Source organism: Vespula vulgaris, chromosome 4, assembly GCF_905475345.1.
Source record: "Vespula vulgaris chromosome 4, iyVesVulg1.1, whole genome shotgun sequence".
Taxonomy (NCBI): domain Eukaryota; kingdom Metazoa; phylum Arthropoda; class Insecta; order Hymenoptera; family Vespidae; genus Vespula; species Vespula vulgaris.
In genome coordinates, this window is record NC_066589.1 from 2,977,001 (window position 1) to 2,998,150 (window position 21,150).

At 43.4% G+C, this 21,150-nt stretch overlaps 1 long non-coding RNA gene across 2 annotated transcripts; it reads right to left on the reverse strand.

The window, feature by feature from the left end:
- Positions 1 to 10,316: 10,316 nt before the first annotated feature.
- Positions 10,317 to 20,869, reverse strand: LOC127063150 (uncharacterized). 2 transcript variants are annotated; one of them, XR_007781282.1, is made up of 3 exons: positions 20,786 to 20,869; positions 20,267 to 20,690; positions 10,317 to 10,345 (listed from the first exon to the last, which is right to left on the reverse strand). It is a non-coding gene; the product is annotated as an uncharacterized LOC127063150 (long non-coding RNA). The 2 variants fall into 2 exon arrangements; XR_007781283.1 differs by lacking the exon at positions 10,317 to 10,345 and adding an exon at positions 18,369 to 18,397.
- Between the last annotated feature and the right edge of the window lie 281 nt (positions 20,870 to 21,150).

Below are 21,150 nucleotides of genomic sequence, written 5' to 3' on the forward strand. Positions count from 1 at the left end.
GAAAAAAACAAGAAGAGGAAAAGAAATGAAGAAGAGAAAAAGGAAAAAAGAAGCCCGAAGAATTTGCGTAATTGTGCGTGAGAAAAATAGAATTCCGAACGGTGTGCATTTCAAAGATCGTTTCGCTCGATGAAAACCAAAATACTATGATTGAGTTCGATTTTTCCTAGTGAAAGAACGAAACCCGCCTAAGGCCCACACCCGAGGGCCCCTCCCAAGGGTCCCACCCGATAAAAAATAGAGTAATTAATGAAGAATTTAACCAAAAATTTAAAATAATTGTTTAACTATAATATGCAGCTAGACGCCCGGTAGTACTTTCATTCTAACTAAGTTATATTCATAATTTAGTAATAAATTTTAGATAATATATATATATAAATAATTTAGTAATAAACTTTTGATATAATTTAGACACAATTTCAATATAATGCAAGTACTACCGACCCAGGTCCCACCGCTTGGAGGTTGCTGCATCTGGGGACCCACGGGCTAACGGTGACTCTACTCTAAAGTTCGCGTGACCGGCGTGATCAAATAATCGACGTTCCATAAACCGAATTCCCCGGTAGGACTTTTAATCGCGCCCGAAGACTCCCGTGAGTGTTAAAATAACGGTGACTCTACTTTAAATTCGCGTTCGCGGCGTTCTATGTACTAACCAAGAAATCAGGCGGCTAACTGAAGGAGGATCAGTCCACTCTTACGGATAGCAAACCACACTACTCGGCAGTACATAAGCCGACTCACTAGCATGACCGGTCATTTATTCGTTTTTGGCAATCAAACGTAGTCCATATCGGTAGGACTTTTAATCGCGCCCGAACACTCCCGTGAGTGTTAGAAGAACGGTGACTCTACTTTAAATTCGCGTTCGCGGCGTTCTATGCACTAACCAAGAAATCAGGCGGCTAACTGGCGGAGGATCAGTCCACTCTTACGGATAGCAAACCACACTACTCGGCAGCACATAAACCGACTCACTAGCAAGACCGGTCATTTATTCGTTTTTAGCAATCAAACGTAGTCCATATCGGTAGGACTTTTATTCGCGCCCGAGAACACCACGTCTCTGCCCGCCGACAAAGGCGTGAGTGTTCTTCCTATCCTTCCCGTATTCGCGTGTGGCAACCGATTATGAAACGAACATTTCGACGATTTATGGGATCACCCTCGCCGATATGTCGAAATCCATGAACTGGAGGAGAAACAGAAGAGAAAGAGAAGAGAAGAAAGCCGGGACATGCGCGCATGTGAAGGGGATAGAATTCGGAAGAGAAAGAAGAATGCATATCCGGAAAACAACACGTGCACGTGTGAGAACGATGAAATGGAAAAGAAAAGATGGACATAGAATGTAGCTACACTCGTCCGAAACCAGAATACGAAAATCGAGCTCGATTTTTCGATACTGGAAGGAGGAAACCCGCACAGAAGCCCAAACCCACGAGTCCAGCTCATAGGTCCCACCCGAAAGGAATTAGAATAATGAACTTTGAGTATTTATTTCCGAGTATAGGAAAGATGTATGAATCAATGTAAAATGCACGAAGTTCGATGTTTAATTGGAATTGCATAGAAAAGATTTTGGAAGAATCTTAAAGAACGCAGCCATTCGCAAGGTGATACTTGCAGCCTACAAGATTTCGACAAATCACAAGTATTTCCGACCCAAGTCTCACCGAGTAGAGGTTGCTGCTTCTGGAGACCCACGGACTAACGGTGGCTCTACTCTTTACTACTTCCGCTACTATCAAGAAAGCAAAGCAACGGGGCGATCTCCACTCCCGACAAATTCAAGCCTCCAAACGCTAAAATTGCAGCCCCATGCGTATTCGCATTTGAGAACCGACTTACAAATAGCTCAACTATCCAACATCGAAAGCTTCGATCATCACTTGAGCACAACCGGTCGTACTTTCGCGACAAATGCCGGAACCCAAAATTGAATCTACCGCAGTCACGATTCTTACGCGAGCATTCCGGAGATACTCACGCGAATATCTTGAATACGTTAGAGCCAATGTTGGACTTTAAAGCGCCCGAGAACACCAACGCCTTTGCCAGCCGACATAAGCGAGTGTCCTTCTATCTTGCCCGAACAGGAGAAAAGAAATCCTTCCACGCCTGAGGTAGAAAGATGCTTTGAACACCCGTGTAAAAATCTAAGTCCCTCGATGGTCCTTGTGTGACGCAACGATTGCTGCACCTGGAAATAAACGCACTAACGAGGATTCTATTCTAAAATCCAGTAACCGAGATGCTTTTCTGCTTCGGGAGATTCGAGTTTCTCAGCAAACTGGAGATGTATAAAATCCCGCTTACAGATTGCTCCACCGTCCACACCGTCGGCATCAGACATTTCGAGACACGACCGGTCGTGTCTATTTCGCTATTTCAAAGAACAAAACGAAGTCCTCGGTAGGACTAAATCTCGCGATCGCGAACACTCACGCGCGTGCCGGCCGTCACGAGCGTGAGTGTTTTCCCTATCATTCGCGTACGGAAGCAAGGAGTCATTCCCTTCCTGCATATAATATAGATTATATGCAGAGAGGTTCCTTTAACTCCCGCGTAAAAATCCCACGACGGTAAGTACAGCGATCACCTAATCTGAAACAGAAGAAGAATAAAAGAAGAGATAAAATAAAAGCAAATATTAAAGAGTTATTAAAAATTAAATATAAGAGCAAAAATTAAAAAGTAAATAAAAGATTTATATGAAAGCAAAAATTAAAAATATAATTAAAACTAAATATAAATGCAAAAGTTAAAAAGTTAATAAAAGTTAAATATAAAAGTAAAAATTACATATAAAATTAAATGCATAAAGATATTTATATTTAACATATTTTCTGTAAACTTTGTTTCCTGTAAAAATTTAATTTCACGATGATTGGTCCCGCGATGATCGGTCCCTCGATGATCGTTCCATCGATGATCTAACCTGAAACATAAAAGGAGTAAAAAAAAGTGGAGATAAATGAAAAAGAAGAAAGGAAAAGAAACGATGTAGAGAAAAATAGAAAAAGAAACGTGGAATATTTGCGTAAGTGAACGTGAGAAAAATAAAATTCCGAACGATTATTTTGCATCTCGAAAATCATTTCGCTCGAGGAAGATCAGAGTACCATTATTGAGTTCGATTTTTCCCTAGTGAAAGAACCAAACCCGCCTAAGGCCCTCACCCGAGGGCCCCTCCCAAGGGTCCCACCCGATAGAAGATAGAGTACTTGATCAACAATTTAACCACAAATTAAAAATAATTGTTTTAACTAAAATATGCAGCCATTCGCCCGGTAGTACTTCCGCTATATAATTATTTAAATATCCATATATAATTTAGTTATAAACTATTGATGTAATTTAGATACAATTTCAATATAATGCAAGTACTACCGACCCAGGTCCCACCGCTTGGAGGTTGCTGCATCTGGGGACCCACGGGCTAACGGTGACTCTACTCTAAAGTTCGCGTGACCGGCGTGATCAAATAATCGACGTTCCATAAACCGAAGTCCACGGTAGGACTTTTAATCGCGCCCGAACACTCCCGGGAGTGTTAAAATAACGGTAAATCTACTCTAAATTCGCGTCCGCGGCGTTCTATGCACTAACCAAGAAATCAGGCGGCTAACTGAAGGAGGATCAGTCCACTCTTACGGATAGCAAACCACACTACTCGGCAGCACATAAATCGACTCACTAGCTCAACCGGCCATTTATTCGTTTTTGGCATTCAAACGTAGTCCATATCGGTAGGACTTTTAATCGCGCCCGAGCACTCCCGTGAGTGTTAGAAGAACGGTGACTCTACTTTAAATTCGCGTTCGCGGCGTCCTATGCACTAACCAAGAAATCAGGCGGCTAACTGGCGGAGGATCAGTCCACTCTTACGGATAGCAAACCACACTACTCGGCAGCACATAAGCCGACTCACTAGCACGACCGGTCATTTATTCGTTTTTGGCAATCAAACGTAGTCCATATCGGAAGGACTTTTAATCGCGCCCGAACACTCCCGTGAGTGTTAGAAGAACGGTGACTCTACTTTAAGTTCGCGTTCGCGGCGTTCTATGCACTAACCAAGAAATCAGGCGGCTAACTGGCGGAGGATCAGTCCACTCTTACGGATAGCAAACCACACTACTCGGCAGCACATAAGCCGACTCAATAGCACGACCGGTCATTTATTCGTTTTTAGCAATCAAACGTAGTCCATTACGGTAGGACTTTTAATCGCGCCCGAACACTCCCGTGAGTGTTAGAAGAACGGTGACTCTACTTTAAATTCGCGTTCGCGGCGTTCTATGCACTAACCAAAAAATCAGGCGGCTAACTGGCGGAGGGTGAGTCCACTCTTACGGATAGCAAACGATACTATTCGGCAGCACATAAGCCGACTCACTAGCACGACCGGACATTTATTCGTTTTTAGCAATCAAACGTAGTCCATATCGGTAGGACTTTTAATCGCGCCCGAAAACTCCCGTGAGTGTTAGAAGAACGGTGACTCTACTTTAAATTCGCGTTCGCGGCGTCCTATGCACTAACCAAGAAATCAGGCGGCTAACTGGCGGAGGATCAGTCCACTCTTACGGATAGCAAACCACACTACTCGGCAGTACATAAGCCGACTCACTAGCACGACCGGACATTTATTCGTTTTTAGCAATCAAACGTAGTCCATATCGGTAGGACTTTTAATCGCGCCCGAAAACTCCCGTGAGTGTTAGAAGAACGGTGACTCTACTTTAAATTCGCGTTCGCGGCGTCCTATGCACTAACCAAGAAATCAGGCGGCTAACTGGCGGAGGATCAGTCCACTCTTACGGATAGCAAACCACACTACTCGGCAGCACATAATCCGACTCACTAGCACGACCGGTCATTTACTCGTTTTTAGCAAACAAACGTAGTCCATATCGGTAGGACTTTTAATCGCGCCCGAACACTCCCGTGAGTGTTAGAAGAACGGTGACTCTACTTTAAATTCGCGTTCGCGGCGTCCTATGCACTAACCAAGAAATCAGGCGGCTAACTGGCGGAGGATCAGTCCACTCTTACGGATAGCAAACACACTACTCGGCAGCACATAAGCCGACTCACTAGCACGACCGGTCATTTATTCGTTTTTGGCAATCAAACGTAGTCCATATCGGAAGGACTTTTAATCGCGCCCGAACACTCCCGTGAGTGTTAGAAGAACGGTGACTCTACTTTAAATTCGCGTTCGCGGCGTTCTATGCACTAACCAAGAAATCAGGCGGCTAACTGGCGGAGGATCAGTCCACTCTTACGGATAGCAAACCACACTACTCGGCAGCACATAAGCCGACTCAATAGCACGACCGGTCATTTATTCGTTTTTAGCAATCAAACGTAGTCCATATCGGTAGGACTTTTAATCGCGCCCGAACACTCCCGTGAGTGTTAGAAGAACGGTGACTCTACTTTAAATTCGCGTTCTCGGCGTCCTATGCACTAACCAAGAAATCAGGCGGCTAACTGGCGGAGGATCAGTCCACTCTTACGGATAGCAAACACACTACTCGGCAGCACATAAGCCGACTCACTAGCACGACCGGTCATTTATTCGTTTTTAGCATTCAAACGTAGTCCATATCGGTAGGACTTTCTATCGCGCCTGAACACTCCCGTGAGTGTTAGAAGAACGGTGACTCTACTTTAAATTCGCGTTCGCGGCGTTCTATGCACTAACCAAAAAATCAGGCGGCTAACTGGCGGAGGGTGAGTCCACTCTTACGGATAGCAAACGATACTATTCGGCAGCACATAAACCGACTCACTAGCATGACCGGTCATTTATTCGTTTTTGGCAATCAAACGTAGTCCATATCGGTAGGACTTTTAATCGCGCCCGAACACTCCCGTGAGTGTTAGAAGAACGGTGACTCTACTTTAAATTCGCGTTCGCGGCGTTCTATGCACTAACCAAGAAATCAGGCGGCTAACTGGCGGAGGATCAGTCCACTCTTACGGATAGCAAACCACACTACTCGGCAGCACATAAGCCGACTCAATAGCACGACCGGTCATTTATTCGTTTTTAGCAATCAAACTTAGTCCATATCGGTAGGACTTTTAATCGCGCCCGAACACTCCCGTGAGTGTTAGAAGAACGGTGACTCTACTTTAAATTCGCGTTCTCGGCGTCCTATGCACTAACCAAGAAATCAGGCGGCTAACTGGCGGAGGATCAGTCCACTCTTACGGATAGCAAACCACACTACTCGGCAGCACATAAGCCGACTCACTAGCACGACCGGTCATTTATTCGTTTTTAGCATTCAAACGTAGTCCATATCGGTAGGACTTTCTATCGCGCCCGAACACTCCCGTGAGTGTTAGAAGAACGGTGACTCTACTTTAAATTCGCGTTCGCGGCGTCCTATGCACTAACCAAGAAATCAGGCGGCTAACTGGCGGAGGATCAGTCCACTCTTACGGATAGCAAACCACACTACTCGGCAGCACATAAATCGACTCACTAGCACAACCGGCCATTTATTCGTTTTTGGCATTCAAACGTAGTCCATATCGGTAGGACTTTTAATCGCGCCCGAACACTCCCGTGAGTGTTAGAAGAACGGTGACTCTACTTTAAATTCGCGTTCTCGGCGTCCTATGCACTAACCAAGAAATCAGGCGGCTAACTGGCGGAGGATCAGTCCACTCTTACGGATAGCAAACCACACTACTCGGCAGCACATAAGCCGACTCACTAGCACGACCGGTCATTTATTCGTTTTTAGCATTCAAACGTAGTCCATATCGGTAGGACTTTCTATCGCGCCCGAACACTCCCGTGAGTGTTAGAAGAACGGTGACTCTACTTTAAATTCGCGTTCGCGGCGTCCTATGCACTAACCAAGAAATCAGGCGGCTAACTGGCGGAGGATCAGTCCACTCTTACGGATAGCAAACACACTACTCGGCAGCACATAAGCCGACTCACTAGCACGACCGGTCATTTATTCGTTTTTGGCAATCAAACGTAGTCCATATCGGAAGGACTTTTAATCGCGCCCGAACACTCCCGTGAGTGTTAGAAGAACGGTGACTCTACTTTAAATTCGCGTTCGCGGCGTTCTATGCACTAACCAAGAAATCAGGCGGCTAACTGGCGGAGGATCAGTCCACTCTTACGGATAGCAAACCACACTACTCGGCAGCACATAAGCCGACTCAATAGCACGACCGGTCATTTATTCGTTTTTAGCAATCAAACGTAGTCCATATCGGTAGGACTTTTAATCGCGCCCGAACACTCCCGTGAGTGTTAGAAGAACGGTGACTCTACTTTAAATTCGCGTTCTCGGCGTCCTATGCACTAACCAAGAAATCAGGCGGCTAACTGGCGGAGGATCAGTCCACTCTTACGGATAGCAAACCACACTACTCGGCAGCACATAAGCCGACTCACTAGCACGACCGGTCATTTATTCGTTTTTAGCATTCAAACGTAGTCCATATCGGTAGGACTTTCTATCGCGCCCGAACACTCCCGTGAGTGTTAGAAGAACGGTGACTCTACTTTAAATTCGCGTTCGCGGCGTCCTATGCACTAACCAAGAAATCAGGCGGCTAACTGGCGGAGGATCAGTCCACTCTTACGGATAGCAAACACACTACTCGGCAGCACATAAGCCGACTCACTAGCACGACCGGTCATTTATTCGTTTTTAGCAATCAAACGTAGTCCATTACGGTAGGACTTTTAATCGCGCCCGAACACTCCCGTGAGTGTTAGAAGAACGGTGACTCTACTTTAGATTCGCGTTCGCGGCGTTCTATGCACTAACCAAGAAATCAGGCGGCTAACTGGCGGAGGATCAGTCCACTCTTACGGATAGCAAACCACACTACTCGGCAGCACATAAGCCGACTCAATAGCACGACCGGTCATTTATTCGTTTTTAGCAATCAAACGTAGTCCATTACGGTAGGACTTTTAATCGCGCCCGAACACTCCCGTGAGTGTTAGAAGAACGGTGACTCTACTTTAAATTCGCGTTCGCGGCGTTCTATGCACTAACCAAAAAATCAGGCGGCTAACTGGCGGAGGGTGAGTCCACTCTTACGGATAGCAAACGATACTATTCGGCAGCACATAAACCGACTCACTAGCATGACCGGTCATTTATTCGTTTTTGGCAATCAAACGTAGTCCATATCGGTAGGACTTTTAATCGCGCCCGAACACTCCCGTGAGTGTTAGAAGAACGGTGACTCTACTTTAAATTCGCGTTCGCGGCGTTCTATGCACTACCCAAGAAATCAGGCGGCTAACTGGAGGAGGGTCAGTCCACTCTTACGGATAGCAAACCACACTACTCGGCAGCACATAAACCGACTCACTAGCACGACCGGTCATTTATTCGTTTTTAGCAATCAAACGTAGTCCATATCGGTAGGACTTTTATTCGCGCCCGAGAACACCACGTCTCTGCCCGCCGACAAAGGCGTGAGTGTTCTTCCTATCCTTCCCGTATTCGCGTGTGGCAATCGATTATGAAACGAACATTTCGACGATTTATGGGATCACCCTCGCCGATATGTCGAAATCCATGAACTGGAGGAGAAACAGAAGAGAAAGAGAAGAAAAGAAAGCCGGGACATGCGCGCATGTGAAGGGGATAGAATTCGGAAGAGAAAGAAGAATGCATATCCGGAAAACAACACGTGCACGTGTGAGAACGATGAAATGGAAAAGAAAAGATGGACATAGAATGTAGCTACACTCGTCCGAAACCAGAATACGAAAATCGAGCTCGATTTTTCGATACTGGAAGGAGGAAACCCGCACAGAAGCCCACACCCACGAGCCCAGCTCATAGGTCCCACCCGAAAGGAATTAGAATAATGAACTTTGAGCATTTATTTCCGAGTATACGAAAGATGTATGAATCAATGTAAAATGCACGAAGTTCGATGTTTAATTGTAATTGCATAGAAAAGATTTTGGAAGAATCTTAAAGAACGCAGCCATTCGCAAGGTGATACTTGCAGCCTACAAGATTTCGACAAATCACAAGTATTTCCGACCCAAGTCTCACCTAGTAGAGGTTGCTGCTTCTGGAGACCCACGGACTAACGGTGGCTCTACTCTTTACTACTTCTGCTACTATCAAGAAAGCAAAGCAACGGGGCGATCTCCACTCCCGACGAATTCAAGCCTCCAAAATCTAAAATTGCAGCCCCATGCGTATTCGCATTTGGGAACCGACTTACGCATAGCTCAACTATCCAACATCGAAAGCTTCGATCATCACTTGAGCACAATCGGTCGTACTTTCGCGGCAAATGCCGGAACCCAAAATTGAATCTACCGCAGTCACGATTCTTACGCAAGCATTCCGGAGATACTCACGCGAATATCTTGAATACGTTAGAGCCAATGTTGGACAAGAAAGCGCCCGAGAACACCAACGCCTTTGCCAGCCGACATAAGCGAGTGTCCTTCTATCTTGCCCGAACAGGAGAAAAGAAATCCTTCCACGCCTGAGGTAGAAAGATGCTTTGAACACCCGTGTAAAAATCTAAGTCCCTCGATGGTCCTTGTGTGACGCAACGATTGCTGCACCTGGAAATAAACGCACTGACGAGGATTCTATTCTAAAATCCAGTAACCGAGATGCTTTTCTGCTTCGGGAGATTCGAGCTTCTCAGCAAACTGGAGATGTATAAAATCCCGCTTACAGATTGCTCCACCGTCCACACCGTCGGCATCAGACATCTCGAGACACGACCGGTCGTGTCTATTTCGCTATTTCAAAGAACAAAACGTAGTCCTCGGTAGGACTAAATCTCGCGATCGCGAACACTCACGCGCGTGCCGGCCGTCACGAGCGTGAGTGTTTTCCCTATCATTCGCGTACGGAAGCAAGGAGTCATTCCCTTCCTGCATATAATATAGATTATATGCAGAGAGGTTCCTTTAACTCCCGTGTAAAAATCCCACGACGGTAAGTACAGCGATCACCTAATCTGAAACAGAAGAAGAATAAAAGAAGAGATAAAATAAAAGCAAATATTAAAGAGATATTAAAAATTAAATATAAGAGCAAAAATTAAAAAGTAAATAAAAGATTTATATGAAAGCAAAAATTAAAAATATAATGAAAACTAAATATAAATGCAAAAGTTAAAAAGTTAATAAAAGTTAAATATAAAAGTAAAAATTACATATAAAATTAAATGCATAAAGATATTTATATTTAACATATTTTCTGTAAACTTTGTTTCCTGTAAAAATTTAATTTCACGATGATTGGTCCCGCGATGATCGGTCCCTCGATGATCGTTCCCTCGATGATCTAACCTGAAACATAAAAGGAGTAAAAAAAAGTGGAGATAAATGAAAAAGAAGAAAGGAAAGGAAACGATGTAGAGAAAAATAGAAAAAGAAACGTGGAATATTTGCGTAAGTGAACGTGAGAAAAATAAAATTCCGAACGATTATTTTGCATCTCGAAAATCATTTCGCTCGAGGAAGATCAGAGTACCATTATTGAGTTCGATTTTTCCCTAGTGAAAGAACCAAACCCGCCTAAGGCCCTCACCCGAGGGCCCCTCCCAAGGGTCCCACCCGATAGAAGATAGAGTACTTGATCAACAATTTAAGCACAAATTAAAAATAATTGTTTTAACTAAAATATGCAGCCATTCGCCCGGTAGTACTTCCGCTATATAATTATTTAAATATCCATATATAATTTAGTTATAAACTATTGATGTAATTTAGATACAATTTCAATATAATGCAAGTACTACCGACCCAGGTCCCACCGCTTGGAGGTTGCTGCATCTGGGGACCCACGGGCTGACGGTGACTTTACTCTAAAGTTCGCGTGACCGGCGTGATCAAATAATCGACGTTCCATAAACCGAAGTTTACGGTAGGACTTTTAATCGCGCCCGAACACTCCCGGGAGTGTTAAAATAACGGTAAATCTACTCTAAATTCGCGTCCGCGGCGTTCTATGCACTAACCAAGAAATCAGGCGGCTAACTGAAGGAGGATCAGTCCACTCTTACGGATAGCAAACCACACTACTCGGCAGCACATAAATCGACTCACTAGCACAACCGGCCATTTATTCGTTTTTGGCATTCAAACGTAGTCCATATCGGTAGGACTTTTAATCGCGCCCGAGCACTCCCGTGAGTGTTAGAAGAACGGTGACTCTACTTTAAATTCGCGTTCGCGGCGTCCTATGCACTAACCAAGAAATCAGGCGGCTAACTGGCGGAGGATCAGTCCACTCTTACGGATAGCAAACCACACTACTCGGCAGTACATAAGCCGACTCACTAGCACGACCGGACATTTATTCGTTTTTAGCAATCAAACGTAGTCCATATCGGTAGGACTTTTAATCGCGCCCGAACACTCCCGTGAGTGTTAGAAGAACGGTGACTCTACTTTAAATTCGCGTTCGCGGCGTCCTATGCACTAACCAAGAAATCAGGCGGCTAACTGGCGGAGGATCAGTCCACTCTTACGGATAGCAAACACACTACTCGGCAGCACATAAGCCGACTCACTAGCACGACCGGTCATTTATTCGTTTTTGGCAATCAAACGTAGTCCATATCGGAAGGACTTTTAATCGCGCCCGAACACTCCCGTGAGTGTTAGAAGAACGGTGACTCTACTTTAAATTCGCGTTCGCGGCGTTCTATGCACTAACCAAGAAATCAGGCGGCTAACTGGCGGAGGATCAGTCCACTCTTACGGATAGCAAACCACACTACTCGGCAGCACATAAGCCGACTCAATAGCACGACCGGTCATTTATTCGTTTTTAGCAATCAAACGTAGTCCATATCGGTAGGACTTTTAATCGCGCCCGAACACTCCCGTGAGTGTTAGAAGAACGGTGACTCTACTTTAAATTCGCGTTCTCGGCGTCCTATGCACTAACCAAGAAATCAGGCGGCTAACTGGCGGAGGATCAGTCCACTCTTACGGATAGCAAACCACACTACTCGGCAGCACATAAGCCGACTCACTAGCACGACCGGTCATTTATTCGTTTTTAGCATTCAAACGTAGTCCATATCGGTAGGACTTTCTATCGCGCCCGAACACTCCCGTGAGTGTTAGAAGAACGGTGACTCTACTTTAAATTCGCGTTCGCGGCGTCCTATGCACTAACCAAGAAATCAGGCGGCTAACTGGCGGAGGATCAGTCCACTCTTACGGATAGCAAACACACTACTCGGCAGCACATAAGCCGACTCACTAGCACGACCGGTCATTTATTCGTTTTCAGCAATCAAACGTAGTCCATTACGGTAGGACTTTTAATCGCGCCCGAACACTCCCGTGAGTGTTAGAAGAACGGTGACTCTACTTTAAATTCGCGTTCGCGGCGTTCTATGCACTAACCAAAAAATCAGGCGGCTAACTGGCGGAGGGTGAGTCCACTCTTACGGATAGCAAACGATACTATTCGGCAGCACATAAACCGACTCACTAGCATGACCGGTCATTTATTCGTTTTTGGCAATCAAACGTAGTCCATATCGGTAGGACTTTTAATCGCGCCCGAACACTCCCGTGAGTGTTAGAAGAACGGTGACTCTACTTTAAATTCGCGTTCGCGGCGTTCTATGCACTACCCAAGAAATCAGGCGGCTAACTGGAGGAGGGTCAGTCCACTCTTACGGATAGCAAACCACACTACTCGGCAGCACATAAACCGACTCACTAGCACGACCGGTCATTTATTCGTTTTTAGCAATCAAACGTAGTCCATATCGGTAGGACTTTTATTCGCGCCCGAGAACACCACGTCTCTGCCCGCCGACAAAGGCGTGAGTGTTCTTCCTATCCTTCCCGTATTCGCGTGTGGCAATCGATTATGAAACGAACATTTCGACGATTTATGGGATCACCCTCGCCGATATGTCGAAATCCATGAACTGGAGGAGAAACAGAAGAGAAAGAGAAGAAAAGAAAGCCGGGACATGCGCGCATGTGAAGGGGATAGAATTCGGAAGAGAAAGAAGAATGCATATCCGGAAAACAACACGTGCACGTGTGAGAACGATGAAATGGAAAAGAAAAGATGGACATAGAATGTAGCTACACTCGTCCGAAACCAGAATACGAAAATCGAGCTCGATTTTTCGATACTGGAAGGAGGAAACCCGCACAGAAGCCCACACCCACGAGCCCAGCTCATAGGTCCCACCCGAAAGGAATTAGAATAATGAACTTTGAGCATTTATTTCCGAGTATACGAAAGATGTATGAATCAATGTAAAATGCACGAAGTTCGATGTTTAATTGGAATTGCATAGAAAAGATTTTGGAAGAAACATAAAGAACGCAGCCATTCGCAAGGTGATACTTGCAGCCTACAAGATTTCGACAAATCACAAGTATTTCCGACCCAAGTCTCACCGAGTAGAGGTTGCTGCTTCTGGAGACCCACGGACTAACGGTGGCTCTACTCTTTACTACTTCTGCTACTATCAAGAAAGCAAAGCAACGGGGCGATCTCCACTCCCGACGAATTCAAGCCTCCAAACGCTAAAATTGCAGCCCCATGCGTATTCGCATTTGGGAACCGACTTACGCATAGCTCAACTATCCAACATCGAAAGCTTCGATCATCACTTGAGCACAACCGGTCGTACTTTCGCGACAAATGCCGGAACCCAAAATTGAATCTACCGCAGTCACGATTCTTACGCGAGCATTCCGGAGATACTCACGCGAATATCTTGAATACGTTAGAGCCAATGTTGGACTTTAAAGCGCCCGAGAACACCAACGCCTTTGCCAGCCGACATAAGCGAGCGTCCTTCTATCTTGCCCGAACAGGAGAAAAGAAATCCTTCCACGCCTGAGGTAGAAAGATGCTTTGAACACCCGTGTAAAAATCTAAGTCCCTCGATGGTCCTTGTGTGACGCAACGATTGCTGCACCTGGAAATAAACGCACTAACGAGGATTCTATTCTAAAATCCAGTTACCGAGATGCTTTTCTGCTTCGGGAGAATCGAGCTTCTCAGCAAACTGGAGATGTATAAAATCCCGCTTACAGATTGCTCCACCGTCCACACCGTCGGCATCAGACATCTCGAGACACGACCGGTCGTGTCTATTTCGCTATTTCAAAGAACAAAACGAAGTCCTCGGTAGGACTAAATCTCGCGATCGCGAACACTCACGCGCGTGCCGGCCGTCACGAGCGTGAGTGTTTTCCCTATCATTCGCGTACGGAAGCAAGGAGTCATTCCCTTCCTGCATATAATATAGATTATATGCAGAGAGGTTCCTTTAACTCCCGTGTAAAAATCCCACGACGGTAAGTACAGCGATCACCTAATCTGAAACAGAAGAAGAATAAAAGTAGAGATAAAATAAAAGCAAATATTAAAGAGATATTAAAAATTAAATATAAGAGCAAAAATTAAAAAGTAAATAAAAGATTTATATGAAAGCAAAAATTAAAAATATAATGAAAACTAAATATAAATGCAAAAGTTAAAAAGTTAATAAAAGTTAAATATAAAAGTAAAAATTACATATAAAATTAAATGCATAAAGATATTTATATTTAACATATTTTCTGTAAACTTTGTTTCCTGTAAAAATTTAATTTCACGATGATTGGTCCCGCGATGATCGGTCCCTCGATGATCGTTCCCTCGATGATCTAACCTGAAACATAAAGGGAGTAAAAAAAAAGTGGAGATAAATGAAAAAGAAGAAAGGAAACGAAACGATGTAGAGAAAAATAGAAAAAGAAACGTGGAATATTTGCGTAAGTGAACGTGAGAAAAATAAAATTCCGAACGATTATTTTGCATCTCGAAAATCATTTCGCTCGAGGAAGATCAGAGTACCATTATTGAGTTCGATTTTTCCCTAGTGAAAGAACCAAACCCGCCTAAAGCCCTCACCCGAGGGCCCCTCCCAAGGGTCCCACCCGATAGAAGATAGAGTACTTGATCAACAATTTAACCACAAATTAAAAATAATTGTTTTAACTAAAATATGCAGCCATTCGCCCGGTAGTACTTCCGCTATATAATTATTTAAATATCCATATATAATTTAGTTATAAACTATTGATGTAATTTAGATACAATTTCAATATAATGCAAGTACTACCGACCCAGGTCCCACCGCTTGGAGGTTGCTGCATCTGGGGACCCACGGGCTAACGGAGACTCTACTCTACAGTTCGCGTGACCGGCGTGATCAAATAATCGACGTTCTATAAAACGAAGTCCCCGGTAGGACTTTTAATCGCGCCCGAACACTCCCGCGAGTGTTAGAAGAACGGTGACTCTACTTTAAATTCGCGTTCGCGGCGTTCTATGCACTAACCAAGAAATCCGGCGGCTACACTGAAGGAGGATCAGTCCACTCTTACGGATAGCAAACCACGCTACTCGGCAGCACATAAGCCGACTCACTAGCACGACCGGTCATGTATTCGTTTTTAGCAATCAAACGTAGTCCATATCGGTAAGACTTTTAATCGCGCCCGAACACTCCCGTGAGTGTTAGAAGAACGGTGACTCTACTTTAAATTCGCGTTCTCGGCGTCTTATGCACTAACCAAGAGATCAGGCGGCTACACTGAAGGAGGATCAGTCCACTCTTACGGATAGCAAACCACGCTACTCGGCAGCACATAAGCCGACTCACTAGCACGACCTGTCATTTATTCGTTTTTAGCAATCAAACGTTGTCCATATCGGTAGGACTTTTAATCGCGCCCGAACACTCCCGTGAGTGTTAGAAGAACGGTGACTCTACTTTAAATTCGCGTTCGCGGTGTCCTATGCACTAACCAAGAAATCAGGAGGCTACACTGAAGGAGGATCAGTCCACTCTTACGGATAACAAACCACACTACTCAGCAGCACATAAACCGACTCACTAGCACGACCGGTCATGTATTCGTTTTTAGCAATCAAACGTAGTCCATATCGGTAGGACTTTTAATCGCGCCCGGACACTCCCGTGAGTGTTAGAAGAACGGTGACTCTACTTTAAATTCGCGTTGGCGGCGTTCTATGCACTAACCAAGTAATCAGGCGGCTACACTGAAGCAGGGTCAGTCCACTCTTACGGATAGCAAACCACACTACTCGGCAGCACATAAGCCGACTCACTAGCACGACCGGTCATGTATTCGTTTTTAGCAATCAAACGTAGTCCATATCGGTAAGACTTTTAATCGCGCCCGAACACTCCCGTGAGTGTTAGAAGAACGGTGACTCTACTTTAAATTCGCGTTTGCGGCGTTCTATGCACTAACCAAGAAATCAGGCGGCTACACTGAAGGAGGATCAGTCCACTCTTACGGATAGCAAACCACACTACTCGGCAGCACATAAACCGACTCACTAGCACGACCGGTCATTTATTCGTTTTTAGCAATCAAACGTAGTCCATATCGGTAGGACTTTTATTCGCGCCCGAGAACACCACGTTTCTGCCCGCCGACAAAGGCGTGAATGTTCTTCCTATCCTTCCCGTATTCGCGTCTAGCAATCGATTATGAAACGAACATTTCGACGATATATGGGACCCTCGAAGATATATGGGATCCTCGCCGATATGTCGAAGTCCATGAAATGGAGGAGAAGCAGAAGAGAAAGAGAAGAAAAGAAAGCCGGAACATGCGCGCATGTGGAGGGGATAGAATTCGGAAGAGAAAGAAGAAGGCATATCCGGAAAGTAACACGTGCACGTGTGAGAACGATGAAATGGAAGAGAAAATGTGGACATTGAGTGTAGCTACACATGACCAAAACCGCAGTACGAAAATCGAGCTCGATTTTTCGATACTGGAAGGAGGAAACCCGCACAGAAGCCCACACCCACGAGCCCAGCTCATAGGTCCCACCCGAAAGGAATTAGAATAATGAACTTTGAGTATTTATTTCCGAGTATAGGAAAGATGTATGAATCAATGTAAAATGCACGAAGTTCGATGTTTAATTGGAATTGCATAGAAAAGATTTTGGAAGAATCTTAAAGAACGCAGCCATTCGCAAGGTGATACTTGCAGCCTACAAGATTTCGACAAATCACAAGTATTTCCGACCCAAGTCTCACCGAGTAGAGGTTGCTGCTTCTGGAGACCCACGGACTAACGGTGGCTCTACTCTTTACTACTTCTGCTACTATCAAGAAAGCAAAGCAACGGGGCGATCTCCACTCCCGACGAATTCAAGCCTCCAAACGCTAAAATTGCAGCCCCATGCGTATTCGCATTTGAGAACCGACTTACAAATAGCTCAACTATCCAACATCGAAAGCTTCGATCATCACTTGAGCACAACCGGTCGTACTTTCGCGACAAACGCCGGAACCCAAAATTGAATCTACCGCAGTCACGATACTTACGCGAGCATTCCGGAGATACTCACGCGAATATGTTGAATACGTTAGAGCCAATGTTGGACTTTAACGCGCCCGAGAACACCAACGCCTTTGCCAGCCGACAGAAGCGAGTGTCCTTCTATCTTGCCCGAACGGGAGAAAAGAAATCCTTCCACGCCTGAGGTAGAAAGATTCTTTGAACACCCGTGTAAAAATCTAAGTCCCTCGATGGTCCTTGGACGATGCAACGATTGCTGCACCTGGAAAGAAACGGACTAACGAGGATTCTACTCTAAAATCCACGAACCGAGATGCCTTTCCGCTTCGGGAGCTTCTGGCTTCTCAGCAAACTGGAGATGTATAAAACCCCGCTTACAGATTGCTCCACCGTCCACACCGTCGGCTTCAGATATCTCGAGACACGACCGGTCGTGCCTATATTTCGTTATTTCAAAGATCAAAGCGAAGTCCTCGGTAGGACTAAATGTCGCGATCGCGAACACCCACGCGCGTGCCGGCCGTCACACGCGTGAGTGTTTTCCCTATCATTCGCGTACGGAAGCTAGGAGTCATACCCTTTCTGCTATATAATTCCTATATAATAGAGATTATATGCAAAGAGGTTCCTTTAACTCCCGTGTAAAAATCCCACGACGATAAGTCCAGCGATCACCTAAGCTGAAACAGAAGAAGAATAAAAGAAGAGATAAAATAAAAGCAAATATTAAAGAGATATTAAAAATTAAATATAAGAGCAAAAATGAAAAAGTAAATAAAAGATTTATATGAAAGCAAAAATTAAAAATATAATGAAAACTAAATATAAATGCAAAAATTAAAAAGTTAATAAAAGTTAAATATAAAAGTAAAAATTACATATAAAATTAAATGCATAAAGATATTTATATTTAACATATTTTCTGTAAACTTTGTTTCCTGTAAAAATTTAATTTCACGATGATTGGTCCCGCGATGTTCGGTCCCTCGATGATCGTTCCCTCGATGATCTAACCTGAAACATAAAAGGAGTAAAAAAAAAGTGGAGATAAATGAAAAAGAAGAAAGGAAAAGAAACGATGTAGAGAAAAATAGAAAAAGAAACGTGGAATATTTGCGTAAGTGAACATGAGAAAAATAAAATTCCGTACGATTATTTTGCATCTCGAAAATCATTTCGCTCGAGGATGATCAGAGTACCATTATTGAGTTCGATTTTTCCCTAGTGAAAGAACCATACCCGCCTAAGGCCCACACCCGAGGGCCCCTCCCAAGGGTCCCACCCGAGACTTTAGATAAAAAAGGAATTTTGGTAAAAGATTGAAATATGCAGCCTTTCGCCCGGTAGTACTTGCAGTATATAGTTATATATATTATTTAGTTATAGATTTTAAATATTATTTAGATATAAATTTCCACATATTGCAAGTACTACCGACCCAGGTCCCACCGCTTGGAGGTAACTGCATATGGGGACCCACGGGCTAACGGGGACTCTACCCTAAAATTCGCAAAACTGGCGCGAACAAGTAATCGACTTAATTAAACGAAGTCCACGGTAGGACTTTTAATCGCGCTCGGACACTCACGTGAATGTCCGAATGACGGTGACTCTACCCTTAATTACGCATTACCGACGTAATCTAATTTATACTTCAAACAAATAAAACTTGATCTTATGTAAACAAAATTGTAAGTTTAATTGAACTTTAAAGAAAATAAAAATGAAAAATTTGTGACTCGACTTTAATGTAAAACTTGATTTTATTAAAATAAAGTTATGATTTTAATTTAAATTTGAAAAAGAAAAACGCGATAACTCGACTTTAACAATAGAAATACATAAAATATGTAAAAATTCAATTCGCGTACGCGTGAAAATGTAGGATGGGAGACGGAATATTACGTCGTCTCAGTTTCTCAAATCTACATTACTACTACATAAGAGCATTTTGAGTGACTACGTGATAAAATTAAAATACTACTAAGAGCCATTTTCGAAGAGTTCCGTGGAACCTTCGAAAATAGCTCGATAATCTAATAATTGCCCTCTTGAGCCACAATTTGTGGGGGCCTCTTCGGCATATAGCCTCTTCTTTGCTTCGTGCCCTAACCACAACTATAGAACATATTTAATAACTATCGTCATTACCGTCAAAAACTAAAACCGACCCTTATTCTAAGACGTGGAAGTAAACTAATACATCTAACGCAACTCTAAATCAAACCTGAAACGAAAAATCGAGAAAGCGTCGAAAGAGAAACGAGAATTAATAAATTAATTGCTGAAAATCCTAAGCTAAAAATTGATTAAGTTATTCTATGTTCTACGCGTTATGATTCTACAAGTCTCTTTGTCTTTTATCAACGACTCTACTCTACTTCATTCCTTCAAAAGCAATGACTCTACTGAGACTTTTCTTTTATTAATAAAAATAATTAATCTTTAATTAAAAATGTAATGAAAAATCATTGGACGCTCCTTCTTACAAGCAATTATTCCAATTATTAGAAAAGAAATCATGCGATTTTGCTTATAATCCAGAGACTATCCATTGCGAATGTCTTCTAGCTTATTAATTATAAAAATTCGCGAATATCGCGATACTTTACTATTTTCGTGAGAGAAAATTATTTCAAAATGCATTTAAATATTCAAAATTTCAAATAATTATAATTAACGCGTTTAAGCAAGAAGACTCTATTCTGATCTAATAAATAAATGAAAAATTAACAAACCATTCACGGGTAAATCTCCGAAGAAATTTACTCGTGGTCACTCAATGCTCTTCTACTTATTAATTACAACCAATCACTCGTGCCGATTCGGACCTTTCGTCCTCGACATGACTGAGTGATCGGAGGGACTAAAAAATTAACTTACTACTTAAGAAGTTCTGCGATGGCTCCAAAACACTGGACCGCGATTTAGGTCGAAATTGAGGGTGGATGATTTGTAGTTGGTTGAAAATGAGGTAGGTCGACATCGAAGTTGGTCGAGATCCTCTTCAGTGATGCACTGACTCTAATTCGCGGTAGTTATTTATTAACGAACGATCACTGAATTTATTTCGCGAAACTCTACTGTCTTTTATAAATACAGTCCGTGCGACTGTTAAAAAATCAAAAAACTACGCGAACAAACACTGACTCTAAGGACTGCATTGCACGCAGTCTATGCAAAAACACTTATGGTTTAAATCGCGAATCGCGAACGAACAAACACTGCTTCTACTTCGCGATAATTTTATTTTAATGGTACAAACACTCGATTACTTCATTGCTACGCGCGCGTCTGCGACGAGGTTCTGAAACAAAAATACAAACGAAATAATTAGTATTACTATTACAATGAAAATTATATAAAACATTCAAGAAATACGTAATGGAGAAATATACTTACTTTAAGTCTTCGTTGAAACTTCTACGAAAAGTATCCAAGAAAATTTCTAAGTCCACTCGTGGAGATAGATTGTCAAAGTCCTACGACGGTGCGAAAATTTCTAAGTCCACTCGTGGAGATAGATCGTCAAAGTCCTACGACGGTGCGAAAATTTCTAAGTCCACTCGTGGAGATAGATTGTCGAAGTCCTACGACGGTGCGAAAATTTCTAAGTCCACTCTTGGAGACAGATTGTCAAAGTCTCTTGAAAGCACAAAATCGAAGTCTGAAACAAAAGAAATCGTATAACATATCGAAAATATGAGTGATAGAATATTATATTTGCTTAAACTCTTCGTTAATACTCACTCGAATGGCATCCTGCA